We start from the raw sequence: 15,125 nt of genomic DNA, 5'->3' as shown, positions 1-15,125 counted from the left end.
TTTTACCTCAGCATACTTTCAGCTATTTCAGGTATCAAAATGTTCAGCTCTTCAAGGACATTCATGCTTCTATTCAGAATTTTTCTAGACTTCAAATCTTGACATATTTAGCTTTATTTTGAAAGTTTGGCACCTCTAAAATGAATAAAAAAATTCTACTTCAGCATACTTTCAGCATAATTTTAGGTATCAAAATGTGCAGCTCTTCAAGGACATTCATGCTTCTATGCAGAATCTTTCTAAACTTCAAACTTCTGACATATTTAGCTTTATTTTGAAAATCTTGCCCCATTCAAATGAATGGGAAACTTCTACTTCAGCATACTTTCAGCTATTTCAGCTATCAACATGTTCAGCTCTTCAAGGACATTCATAGAACTATTCCAAAATTTTCAAAACTTCATACATTTTAAATATTTAGCTTTATTTTGAAAATCTTGACCATTCAAATGAATAGGACAATTCTACCTCTGCATACTTTGAACTATTTCAGCTATCAATATGTTCAGATCCACAAGGACATTCATGCTTCTATTCAGACATTTTCTCAACTTCATACTTTTGAAATATGTAACTTTATTTTGAAAGTTATGCACCATTCAAAAGAATGGGACAATTCTACCTCTGCATACTTTGAACTATTTCAGCTATCAATATGTTCAGATCCACAAGGACATTCATGCTTCTATTCAGAACCTTTCTAAACTTCATACTTTTGAAATATGTAGCTTTATTTTTGAAAGTTTTGCACCATTCAAAAGAATGGGGAAATTCTACTTCAGCATACTTTCAGCTAGCAAAACCATTCAGGTGTCAAAGTCTTCAGCATATTCAGGGCGATCTTTCAGCAATTCGCATCCACACACGCATTTTCAACAGGAAATGCAGTTTTTTAGTTATTATTCTGGTTTCTACCGCTGTTTTTCGGCATCTAATTTCTGCTGCATACTTTCACCTAGAAGGGCCATTGAGGTATCAAACTGTTTATCTCCTTAAGGACATGTGTGCTTGTATACAACTTTTTTATAACTTTTATACATTTTAAGATATTCCGCTTTTTTTACAGAAATTTCCCCATTAGAAATGAATGGGGCAAAATTGGAAGCTTAAGGTCCACACTTTTTCCACACTGTTCACAGCAGCAGGGTTTTTCTCCAGTAGGAATCTGTTGATAGGTTTTCAGGTCACATTAGTGTAGTGCTGCTGGAACAGCACTACACTATTTGTATAACCTTGTTAAAATTATAACATTGCTCTACTGTGAAGACCGAGTCATTAAAGAGTAAATGTGTCACTGGTTCACAATGTTGGCTCAAAACAATGCATGCTCTGATGCAGAACTGGCACCAGTTTGTGTTTTGTCCAATCAGATAATAAGGATGGTTCACAGTGACAGTTTAGTGTTGATTACAGACCCTGTTCACAAAAAACAAGTGACAAATAAAACTCAGACCATCCATACTGACCAACTGCGGTGTAATCTCCAAGTGGGTCCCTGGAGACTAACATTCTATTCAATTGAATTCAACTTAACTATTCGTATAGTGCTAAACCACAACAAAAGTCAAAAGACTTTACATTTAACCTAAGTGATGCTGGGATTTAAACAGTTTTACCTGTGAGTGATCAGCTGTGGGTCTATATAGCTCAAGCAGAGTACAGGATGGCCAAACTAAGGCATATGCTGACCTACACACAGCTAATTTTTCTATGCCTATAACATGCACCCTGTGACAAGCAGTTACAAATTCACCAGAGAATAAAGTCAGTATAACATCATGTGGGTAATTACAGGTGCCTCCATAGGAAAAGCATTTACATTCCCCTCAAAACAGGCCGCAAATGAACTGAACACATGCACGGGTGTGAGCCATTAGGTACACTTCGGTACTTCACCAAATAGCACTACACCTCTGGCCACTTGCAAAAGTAAGCCTTTTCCCACACTGGCTACAAATGTATATGCCTTTCTCAATTCAAACTTTTATAAACAATTATATAACACTTAAAAATAACTGAAAGTGTACCAAAGTTCTTTACTTACACCTGGTAAACATAATATAAAAAAAGCAACATTAAATATTGAAAACAGAAACAAAGTGATCAACACCAACAACACTGGTTAAGCACCAAAAGCCAAAGTAAATCAGCAAATGTTTAGTTTGGATTTAAAGACAGAAAGATCAGTGATGGAACAACGCTAAGGTAGAAGACCACTCCGCATTGTAGGAGCGGCTACAGTGAAAACACAATCTGAAGCTCTTCTGTATGATTTTGTCAATGATAACTTAAGCCACTCTCCCAAGTGAAACTTTTTCCACAGTGGTCACAGCTGTATGGTTTCTCTCCAGTGTGAATTTCTTGATGTTGGCTTAAAGCTCTCTTCTGAATAAAAGTATTTCCACAGTGGTCACAGCTGTATGGTTCCTGTCCAGTGTGAATTCGTTGATGTTGGCTTAAAGCTCTCCTCTGAGTAAAGGTTTTTCCACAGTGGTCACAGCTGTATGGTTTTTCTCCAGTGTGAATTCGTTGATGTTGGCTTAGAGCACTATTCTGAGTAAAGGTTTTTCCACAGTGGTCACAGCTGTATGGTTTCTCTCCAGTGTGAATTCGTTGATGTTGGCTTAGAGCACTCCTCTGACTAAAGGTTTTTCCACAGTGGTCACAGCTGTATGGTTTCTCTCCAGTATGAATTCGTTGATGCTCATTTAACTGACTATTCCTAGTGAAACTTTTTCCACAATGAACACAGATGTATGGTTTTTCTCCGGTATGAATTCGTTGATGTTGGCTTAAAGAACTCTTCTGAGTAAAGGTTTTTCCACAGTGGTCACAGCTGTATGGTTTCGTTCCAGTATGAATTTGTTGATGACGGTTTAAGCTAGTCTTCAGTGAAAATGTCTTTCCACATTGATCACAGCTGTATGGTTTCTCTAATGTATGAATTTGTCGATGCTCATTTAACTTACTTTTCCAAATAAAACTTTTTCCACAGTGGTCACAGCTGTATGGTTTTTCTCCAGTATGACTTTGTTGATGCCTGTTTAAGTGAGAATTCAGTGAAAATGTTTTTCCACACTGGTCACAGCTGTACTGTTTCACTGCAGTGTGGATTTGTTGCTGTTGCCTTAAAGTACTTTTATGAGTAAATGTTTTTCCACAGTGGTCACAACTGTATAATTTCTCTCCTGTATGAATTTGTCGATGCTCATTTAAGTTACTCTTCCAGGTAAAACTTCTTCCACACTCATCAAAACTGTATGGTTTCTCTCCAGTATTGCTTTGTTGATGGCAGTTTAACCTAGCCTTCAGTGAAAATGTTTTTCCACATTGTTCACAGCTGCATGGCCTCTCTCCTGAGTGAGATCTCTCATGAATCTTTAGGTATGATGGCCTTAGGAAGGCTTTGTCACACTGCTGACAGTGGTGATGAGTGGATGTCTTTGTGTCCCTCTGTTTCTATAATGACAGAGAGAGAGAGAGAGAGAGAGAGATGAAACCATATACAGTACGTACCATCATGACACCCTTTAATCATCAGGTCTCAGACAAAAGATAATTTCTAGAATAGTTCACATGACATTAAGTTTGCAGTGCCAAGAACTGGACATTAGACCTTAAACATCAAGTAGTAGATTGAGTAGTAGTCTAAAACTGATGTTTTAGACCCACTCAGGTACACTCAGGTTTGGGCTATCTTGACCATCGTGTCTGCACCATGAAGGCCTGGGCTGTGTCTAATTCAACATGGCTGCACATGTTTAGGAATTGCCTGAACAAATGAAACCAAGATCATGACAATTCATAAAGACAGATGACCGTAAGAGGTTTAAACTTGCGGTAAGAAGTTTAAACTTGTTTAGCTATTAGGTGCTCCTAATATTCTGACCCTATTCTGACTGATTCTTTGGAGCAAAGGTTTTTCTACACTGGTCACAGCTGTCCGGTTTCTTTCCAGTCTGACATCTCAGATGAATCTTTAGATCACACTGTGACAGGAATGCTTTGACAAGTGGGTGTCTTTTTATATAGCACTCTGCTTCTATAGTGACAGACATATGCAGAGAGATAAATCTCATGGTGGAATGAAGTCTGTAACCATATACACTGTGTGCACAATTATTAGGCAAGTTGTATTTTTGAGGATTAATTTTGTTATTGCACAACTACAGTGCTCTTGGTCAATCCAAAATGTTAACAAACCCTCAAACCTGAACATTTAAGTAGTAAAAGTGAAGTTTTGGCTTTCTTAAGAGAATATCTACATGTACACCATTATTAGGCAACTATTAGTGTGCAGAATTATTATGCAACTAAATAAAAAACAAAGATTTTCCCATCTCACTTATTTATTTTCACATGTTAAAGTGAGAATAATAAACAAACTCATAATTTACAAATAAACAGTTCTGAAATTCCAAACAGAAAACCTCAGTGACCAATATAGCCACCCTTCTTTTCGATAACAGTCACAAGCCTTCCATTCACAGAGTCAGTCAGTTTTTTGATCTGGTCAGAATCAACTTTTTGTGCAGCCGCAACCACAGCCTCCCAGAGACTGTTCAGAGAGGTGTACTGTTTACCTTCACTGTAAATTTCCTGCTTAAGAAGGGCCTAAAGGTTCTCAATAGGGTTTAGGTCAGGTGAAGAAGGGGGCCATGTCACATACTTCCACATACTTTCATCTAGAAGGGCCATTGAGGTATTAAACTGTTTATCTCCTTAAGGACGTGTGCTTGTATACAACTTTTTTATAACCTTTATACTGAGAAGTTTCACACTTCTACTCGAGTCCAGATATAGTGGAAAGAATTTCAGTCACACACAAAATATCAAGGTGCACCAATTACCTTTATTCACAGATGCGCATCTGGAGATCATACAGCAAGCAGCAGCAAAGATGATCTGAAGTTACATCTCTAACACTGTGTATTTCATACTATTTCTTCCCGCCTCCTTACACATTCCTTTACATAAAGCTGGAAAGTACCAAACTTTTCCAAAGATATTCTAACAGGATGCAGGTGGCAATTGTCAATACTTTCCCAAAACATGACTCCCTAATTGCACTGGAGGATAATGGGTTCCTGGTAGCTTCATATTTGATTCTTCTCAAATCTCTGGTGGTTAATTTGCGTCTTTTCTTCTCAACATGTTTCTGGCGACCCTGGTGACTATTTGCTATAAAATGTTTGATGGTTCTGTGATCATGCCCCAATATCTTAGATATTTCAAGAGTGCTGCATCCCTGTGAAAGACTTTTTACAATTTTTGACTTTTCAGAGTCAGTTAAATCTCTTTTTTGGCCCATTTTTCCAGAGAAGAATATTCTGCCTAATAATTATGCACACCTTGATATAGGGTGTTGATCTCCTTAGGCCACACCCTCCCTCGTTACACTAAAACACATCACCTGATATGCATTAAGTCCAATAAGCATTCAAGTTTATACTGCTTGGAGTTGGAAATTATGGATAAAATGATGATATGGTCAAAATACTCACTTGCCTAATAATTGTGCACACAGTGTACAGCATGTACCATGCAAATTTTCATGACATCTTTAATCAGCATCTCCTGGACAAAACAATACTTCAGATCACATTGTTAACTCTGTAATGCCAAGAATTGAAAATCAGACCTCAAACCTCAAGTAGTGGGTCTAAAGTATCAGTTTAAAATTTACAGCAGTGTTTAATTAATTGATTGTATTGCTTAAAATAGGGATGGGCAATACCAACATTTTTCCTTTCGATACCATACTTTTTCCATCGATACCAATACCGAAACTTTTTGCCCCTTAAAAGGAAAATTACGTCCATTAATAACATGACGTAGTTCCTGGTAATAAACTCCTGTCAGCTCAGCTGTTTAGAAGTCTAATGTGCAAGTGATGTAGGGGGACACTATTAATTTTTATTTAAAATCAGTTCAACAGTGTTGGGGTTTAAGCAATTCCTCTTTTTGGAAATACATAACTCATGAACTCTCACAACTTCAACACTACCCACGAATTCTATGGAGATTCCTTGGGCTTTATAACTATCAATACACTGCAGCAAAATTCGAACCACTTCACGAACCGCAGCGAGGCTTCAAACATCATTGATGACGTCACTCATCGTAAACTGTATTGTATCGATACGCGCTTCCCTAAACACTTCCTGGATTTCTCGACATGCTTTGAAGCATAGTGATGTCCCATCACTATGAAAAATAGCACCACACTGCGCTTCTTTTTCTCCCTCAGCCATCCATGCTGCCACGTCGCAATGCTTCTGACTGAGCTCACTCTGACAGGGTGGTTACCAATGTCTGATGTGAACTAGATTAATTCAGACAAATCATTCTAATTCCAATGATCATTCATTATTCCAAAAAGCAGTTCAATAATTTGAACGGCAGTTCAGTAGTCTGAATGGTAGGGAATAGAATCACCATCTCTGCAGAGACATAAATAAAAGCACCGAATAAAAGACTTGTCAGATCATTTAGTCAGTTTGTCGAAAAATCTAAATCCTGTTTCTCTTCTTTTCTGTTAGCTCTTGAACACACACTCAGTTCACCCATTCCACCTTTTTGTTCACAGGTCTTTTTTTGGCTCTTATGTCAATTCCAAAACTTAGCTTCCTATCTTCTCTTATACGGGAAAACACCCTCTGAAATGTGCTCAAAAGCAGGAAACAGACCGTCTCCCTGAAGCTCTCATTTGACACACACCCAATTTTCAGAACAAAAAAAATAATAACAAACAGCATTTATATAGCACTTTACAACTCAGAAGGACCCAAAGTGCTGCACAGTATAGAAATATCTATCGACTAAAACAATACTAAAACAAACAACAATACTAAACAGTCAACAAGATAATCATAGAACATAAAACAACATGTGGAGAATGCCATTTAGAGGCAGATAAAACAGATTAAAGATCAAAAGCCGGCTTAAAAAGGTGCGTTTTTAATGTGGATTTAAAAACGGCTAGCTCGGTGATAAACCGAATCTCAAGCAGTAGTGAGTTCCAGAGTCTGGGGCCATAAACAGCAAACGCGCGGTCACCCCATTTTTTGGATCGGGACCGTGGAACCACTAGGGACAGGTTATTAGAAGAGCGCAGGGCTCTACGAGGAACATAGATAAAAGTTCCGACAGGTAAAGTGGAGCACGGCCATGTAAGGTTTTGAACACAAATAAAAGAATCTTAAACTCAACTTTAAAATGTACATGCAGCCATTGTAATTTGAGAAGAACAGGAGTAATATTGACATACCTGGGAGTGTCAGATAGAAGCCGAGCTGCCATATTTGGACCAGTTGAAGTTTCCTCAGCAACGACTGAGATATACCAACGTAAAGGGCATTACAATAGTCTAATCGCGAAGTAACAAAAGCATGAATCGCCTTTTCTAAGTTTCCTCGGGATAAAAAAGGCTTAGCCATCGTTAAAAGTCTGAGGTGAAAGAAACTGGTCTTGACAACGGCTCTGATCTGCTTATCAAAATTAAAACTGGCATCAAATATCACTCCCAGGTTTTTTACCTTATCTGTGAGTGCAGGGGCAGGGTCAAAGCCTGCCAAAATTATGTAAGCATTGTTCAGCTCACCCTAAGGCCTAGCTACAAATGTATTGTCTGTATGTAATCTATTACATTACATAGTACACATTAACTTGTAACTTGAACCACTACAACAGTGTTGCCAACTCCTCAGTAAGGAAAGTAGCTATTGGCTGTCCTAAAAGTTGCTAAATTATGTCATCGCCTAATTTGCATAATTGTCCATTTTTTGCCTTTCTATGGCAGGTTCAGCAACTGAGGGAGCTGACTTAAATGAGTAAGCAGCTGATGTGCCAAAAAGTTGCAAAACATTGCCAGGCAGCTTGTGCTCATAGCAAGCCTCACTAGACAACTTCAGACCATATTGAACACACAGGATGGAGTTAAGGGTCTGCAAGGACATCCAATTTCTAAATGAGCTTTTTACCACACTTATCTGGCTTCAGCCTTTTTTGTAGTTAATTTTTTTTACTCATTAATGGCAGCTTGCTTTGGGTGGAACTGTTATAAGGCTTTGCCTTTTGAGTACATTTTTGAGTTGCAAAGTTTGGCATGGAAATCAGCCTTACAATACAGGTAGTATGCCCTGTATCATCTCCAATAAATGGCTTCAACCAGCCTTTTTTAATTCAAGGTTTGATTCCCACTCCTTTCTGTATTTCTGAGCATACAGTTTAGACTGAGACAGCTAGCTAGCTAGATGTTTAATTTATGTCACAGAGAGGCACACACACAGTGGACGAGGTGAGTAAGTGAATGAGACTGAGTCAAATGCAGTGATTTATTTTAGCACGACAGTGGAGAAACATTTACATTCACATCCCGCTCTGTAAGACAGGGCGGGATCTGTGGCGGCTTTGTGCATGTGCAATTCATTTGCAGTCTGGATGCGGAGCGGTGTGGGTCTCCTCTGCTTTAACTGCAGGTGGGACCGCCACACGAGGCTACTGTGAGACTGACTGCCTGTTAGTGCTTTGGGACGGGGGAGGGGCTTACGGCTGCACCCGCTGCTCGTTGAGCACAGTAACTGCGGAGTGATATGTGCTTTCACGTCAGTCTCCAAAACACCAGAAAAGTGTCCAGTAACACCAGAAAAAGTCGCTAGATTTATCACAATTTGCTTCTGACAAAAAAAGTCCCCAAGAAAATTTGGAAAGTCTTCAGATTTAAAAAAGAGAGAAAGTCGCCAAGTTGGCAACACTCCATTCTGAGCAGCAGAGTAAGGATTGAGACAGTACTTGACTGAGGCTGCGCAGTAAGCCTTTGGCTCTGACATCTGATCTGATGGCTGCTGCCATAATTATGTGACACAGAACACCATCTAAAATACGCCTGGGCTGGTTTTCACACATAAGTTTAATTAATACCTAAACTCTCAGAAGTGAAAACAAATTGCACATTGTGTATTAGCACAGTGGTATCGCAATATTTAAAAAGTATTGACTCCAAAATATTGACCAGTGGGTATTGAAGTTTTGATACCAGAGTATCGATGCGCCCATATGTTTCAAACGTGAGACCAGTTATACCCCCTATGTCTGATTATCCACGTACGGATCTTTGGGTTGCCTCAACCATCATGTCTGCACAGTGAAGGCCTGGGCTGTGTCCAGTTCAACATGGCTGCACATGTTTAGGAATTGTTTGAACAAATCAAACCAGATTGTGAGAATTCATAAAGATGGACAAGATTAAGAAATTATAAACTTATGTTTAGTTGCAAAATGAATGGGTGTTAAAGAATAACATAGTCACATTCTGCTTGAAGCCTCTCTCCCAGCATATATTAAAAAATGCAATAGCAGAATGAAGAAGCGAGGAGTAGCAGACATCCTTGTCACTAGGTAATATATGACACTTAAGGTCAAAGCTCACATGCTCACTGACCACTGGTCAGTGTAGTGTGGACAGAACCAGAGCTAACAGCCATCAGAAGCTGTCAGCTTCGGGAGGAGCCCCCCCAGCCACTGTGAGCAGGTGATTTTTAAGTTCTTTTAATCAGATTATTGGGTAAAAAAAAACTGAGTAAATAGTTGGTTTAGGACTGCTAAAAACTATCTGAATTTGAGGTTTAAAAGATTAGTATTTAAAATTATTTATTATTGGGGACTAATCTTTATTTCGTTGTAAAGTTGATGTTCCTATCATCATAGATAAATTATACAGAGTTAGTTGAATTCATTTTGGTATATATCACCAAAGGTGGGCTACTTTTCCGTGGCCCACCCTGTATTATGTCTAGGTACTTATGTTCAGTTTAGGATTTTGGGAATTGTAGGTACTCCTATTTCTCATTCTGTCGTAAATTGTTTAACCTCTGTTTGATACCATAATAGAGGTGTCTGTCTAAAAGAATGTCATCCCAGCTGTCTGTGTTCGATGGTGAGAGGGAGCTACTTGTTTTTTTGATGTGGTTTTCTCTACTACTCATGCTCTGTGGCCTCGTCGGGCTTTGTCAAATATTAATGTTGAAAAACTTAGAATAGGATGATTGTCATAATATATATGTATATATAGAAGAAGGTTTATCAGTGTTTATATATAATTTACACACATACATACATATGGACACACCAGCTACGTCACCCCCTGAGAGGAGGTGTCGGAAGCGGTGTGAGCGTAAACAGAAGTGGGGCAAATGGGGAGGCATCCAGGCTAGGCTAGCAGCTAGCCCACACAGACCTGCGATACCATCCCTCATTATGGCCAATGTACGCTCACTGGACAACAAAATAGACCACATACAGCTCCTGAGATATGCGTGACGTGATGCGAGGGGCTGCTGTGTTTTCATCTTTACGGAGGCATGGCAACATCACGGACTCCGCTATCCAGCTAGCTGGGCTAACATGCTACTGAGCCGATCGAGTCCTTGTGGAAGGAGGTAAAACTCAAGGAGGGGGGACTTTGTGTTTACATCAGCGATGCTTGGTGTCGGGACGCTGCTATTGTTCATAAACACTGCTCTCCGATGGTGGAGTTGTATTATCATCAAATGTCAGCCTTTCTATTTATGTAGGGAGTACTCAGTAATCCTGTTGATAGCTGCGTACATTCCTCCCACCGCTAATACCAGTGATAGGAGTGAGGCACTAAATGAATTCTACCAGGCCATCAGTGAACAACAGCCAGTGCACCCAGACGGATTCCTCACAGCTGGGGACTTTAATCACACGGTTAAAGGTTTTATTGCCCAATCTGCACTAACATGTGGACTTTCCAATGAGAGAAGACAACACATCAGACTTTGTATACACCGCATGCAAGGGAGCATACAAAGCCTCACCCCTCCCCAACATGGGTCTCTCTGATCACATCACCATCATGCTGAGACCTGCATACAGACCTAGAGTGAAAGCCATCAGACCAACACAAAAGGAGGTACGTGTGTGGCCGGAGGGGACTTCTTATGCTCTGAAGGACTGTTTTGACACTACAGAATGGGACATTTTCAAACAAGCAGCCACTCACAACAATCACATAAACAAAGGAATACACTGAGGCGGTCACAGTATACATCACAAAGTGCATTGATGATGTCAAAAGAAAGAAAGAAAGGCCGTCCCTGGTAGGCTAGTGGTTAAGGCACAGCGTTCTCGCCGCGCGGCCCAAGTTCGAATCAGGGATGTCACTTACTGCAAAAATATCACTGTCCGTGCTAACCAGAAGCCATGGACGACAGGTGAGGTTCACAGACTCCTGAGTGCTCAGGATGCAGCCTTTAGGGCCTAGCAACAGCAAGAACCAACCTGTTCCATGAAAACAGGGAGGCAAAACAATACAGCAAAAAATATTTGGACACTTCAGCAACACTAGAGAGGCACAGAGTCTATGGAGGAGCATCCAAACCCTCACAGGCTATAAACCCCCACCTCGAAGCTGTGACAGTGACATCTCTCTGCTGAACAGCCTCAAGACTTCTTCTTTGGCCACTTTGAAACACAGAACCCCCCCACCCAGGAGAGAAGATTAAGCATAAAAGGCCTGTTTAAAAAAATTAGATTTTAAAGCCGACTTGAAACCCGCTAGCTCCGTCTTAGAGTGTACCTCTCGAGGAAGGGAATTCCAGAGGCTGCACAGTAAGAGCAAATATACTAGGTGGAAACCATACTAAAATAATCAAGCCTAGACACAATAAAACACAAATTTCTAAAACTGAATTATAAAAGTATCATGCCAATGTAGAAATATCAAAGCACAAGATAAAACAACGTTAACAGAGAAAGTAAGAGCAGATTAAGCATAAAAGGCCTTTTTTTAAAAAACGAGTTTTTAAAGCCTACTTGAAACCCGCTAGCTCCGTCTTAGAGCGTACCTCTAGAGGAAGGGAATTCTAGAGGCTGGGGCCATATACAGCAAAAGAATGGGCGCCCCATTTTTTATATCGGGCTCACGGGACAACCAGGGACAACTGTTCTGAGGAGCGAAGGGCTCTACGCGGAATGTACCTGGACAGAAGATCCGACAGGTATGGCGGAGCAAGGTCATGTATAGCCTTAAAAACAAATAGAGGAGCCAGTGTAAGGAGCGAAGAACTGGGGTAATATGAGCATACCTAGGGAAGTTTGATAACAGCCGGGCTGCTGCATTTTGAACTAATTGCAGTTTTCGGAGTAAAGCCTGAGGCACACCTGCATAAAGGGCATTACAGTAGTCTAAACGTGAGATAACAAAAGCGTGAGTGGCTTTCTATAAATCGGCAGGTGACAAAAAAGGTTTCACCTTCATTAAGAGTCTTAGGTGAAAGAAACTGGTCTTAACCATGATGATCTGATCTGCTTATCGAAGTTGAACCCACTGTCAAAAATTATTCCAAGGTTTTTCACCGTATCTGTGAGTTGGAGGGCTGAGGCATCTAGACCAGCTGCAACTGCCACCGAATCGGGGCTGATGAGAATATATTCAGCTTTGCTTTCATTTAAATGCAGGAAATTTTGAGCTAGCCATTGCTTGAAGTCACTAATGCAGTTTTGCAACGAAGTGCGTTTGAGTCAGACAGGAGCAGTGGTATGTAGATCTGGATGTCATCCGCATAAAAATGAAAGTGAACATTATGGCTAGATATAATTGACAGGTGCCATATATAAAGAAAAAAATAATGGCGCCAGAATAGAAACTTGTGGAACACCTGAGGTGAGAGGAGCTATGTCAGATGAGAAATCATCAATGATGACAGAAAAGGTTCTGACAGTCAAAAAAGAAGCAAACCAATTTAAAACCGCACCTCTCAACCCGACAAGGTGTTCAAGTTTCGAAAGTAAACTCGCATGGTCAACTGCATCAAAAGCCGCAGACAAATCTAAAAGAACTAAGATAACGGGACAATTGGCATCAAGGGCCGTGGTGATGTTGTTATGAATCTTAAATAGTGCTGACTGTACTATGGCGGGGTCTAAAACCTGATTAAAACTTGTCAGCAATGTCTAGGCGATCTAGGTGAGACTGTAGCTGGCTAAGAACGATTTTTTCCAAAACCTTGGACATAAAAGGGAGAAGGGAAATTGGACGAAAATTAGATAGCAGGGAAGGATCAAGGTTAGGATTCTTAAGAAGTGGTCTCACTATCGCATGCTTCAGGGATGTGGGGACCGAGCCCAATACAAGGCAGAGATTGATAAAAGTGACCAGGGAGGGTCCAAGGGTGTCGATGACCTCCTTGAACAACTGCTTTGCTTTCCCTTGATCCTGTTCCAGCCAGGATCAAGGGGAGACGAAACAGGATTTAAGTGCAACATACATTTTTCTAGTTGCGACAGAGAGATCGGGGTAAAGGAGTTAACAGTATGCAATGTAAAACATACCTGGTCATATTTTAAAGGACTGTGCCGAGGAACTCAAGGATGTCCTCATGGACATCTTTAACATCTCTCTGAGCCAAAGCAGTTGTTCCCACATGTTTCAAGGCCACCACAATAATTCCAATTCCAAAGAAGCCCCACCCAACCAGTTACAATGACTATCGGCCTGTAACACTGACTTCAATTATTATGAAGTGCTTCGAGTGGCTGGTAATGCAGAGCATCAGGTCCATCCTTCCTCCCTCTCACGACCCATTTCAGTTTGCATACAGGTCCACAGAGGATGCCATTACTGCTGTTCTCCATCCAGCCCGCACGCAAGAGTTCTTTGAATCTAGGCTAGATTCAAAGAACTCTTATGTGAATGCTGTTCCTAGCCTTCAGTTCAGCATTCAACATAATAATTCCCCAGCAGCTTGCACAAAATCTTGGACACTTGGGACTCAAAACCTCTCTCTGCTACTGGGTGCTGGACTTTCTAATAAGGAGACCACAAAATGTGCAGGTCGGCAGCAACATCTCCAAGACCATCATGCAGAGCACAGGGACTCCGCAGGGGTGTGTGCTCAGCCCATTGCTTTTCACACTGCTGACCCACGACTGACCCACCAACCACACTGTCAAGTTTGCAGATGACACGACTGTAGTTGGCCTCATTACCAACATCAATAAGGTCAACTACAGGAGTGAGGTGTGCTAATTGGTCCAGTGGTGCAAGAACAACAACCTCTTCCTCAATGTGGGGAAGACTAAAGAGATCATCGTGGACTTTAAGAGAAAACTTCTAAAGCATCCACCACTGACCATTGACGGTGCTGTAGTGGAGAGAGTGAGCAGTACCAAGTTCCTTGGGGTGCACATCTCTGAGGACCTCTCCTGGACCAACACCACCACAACACTGGCCAAGAAAGTTCAAACACACCTCTACTTCCTCCGCAAACTGAGGCATGCCAGTGCCCCACCCCCCATCATGTGCTCTTTCTACTGGGGCACCATTGAGAGCGTCATCACTGGCTGTTTCACTGTGTGGCACAGAGTCTGTACTGCCTCCTGCAGAAGGACCCTGTAATGCATAGTGATAACAGCCAGCAAGATCATCAGTACCCCTCTGCCTTCCCCTATGGACATCTTTAACACCCGCCTCACCCGCAGAGCCATCAGCATTGCTGATGACACCTCCCACCCCTCACACTCCCACTACAGACTCCTGCCTTCAGGGAGAAGGTATCGGAGTCTTCAGGCCCACTCCACCAGACTTACAAACAGCTTCATTCACCAGGCTGCGAGGATGCTGAACACTATCCATTATCCCCCCTGGATATCTTGCCGGGATATCTGCTGCTGTTGGTCATTTGCAGTACTGTCCATGTATACCTCATATGTTATTGGCTCCTCATCACCAACGCCCTGGTGATGCTGAACCATCTGACAATCTCCTATTATTGTTTGCACTACCGTCACTGACTGTACAAGGATTTGAGTCACAGCTTATTGGCTGTACCATTTAGATTTATCCTAATTACGTCAATCCAGTTCTTATTCTATTCTATTTTTATTCTACTTTATTCTGTTTTAGTTCCTAAATGTTATGGAACCCAATAATAGGTGAGAGAGAAACAGTATTTCGATTTCTGTATGTCCTGCACATATAGTGAATTGACAATAAAATCCTTGATATGCATTACACTGTACACAATGGCCTGGGGCAGACAGGATGCAAACCTTGGATGGAGGCGGGCCAATCCGAGAGTTGAGTAGCACCTCTGACCAAT

At 41.0% G+C, this 15,125-nt stretch overlaps 1 pseudogene; it reads right to left on the bottom strand.

Moving 5' to 3' along the window:
* Window positions 1-2,296: 2,296 nt before the first annotated feature.
* Window positions 2,297-15,125, bottom strand: part of LOC109974515 (zinc finger protein OZF-like) — a 19,123-nt pseudogene continuing 6,294 nt past the window's right edge.

This window comes from Monopterus albus, unplaced genomic scaffold (assembly GCF_001952655.1).
Source record: "Monopterus albus unplaced genomic scaffold, M_albus_1.0 scaffold336.1, whole genome shotgun sequence".
NCBI lineage: Eukaryota > Metazoa > Chordata > Actinopteri > Synbranchiformes > Synbranchidae > Monopterus > Monopterus albus.
This window is presented reverse-complemented; position numbering and strand designations above follow the sequence as displayed.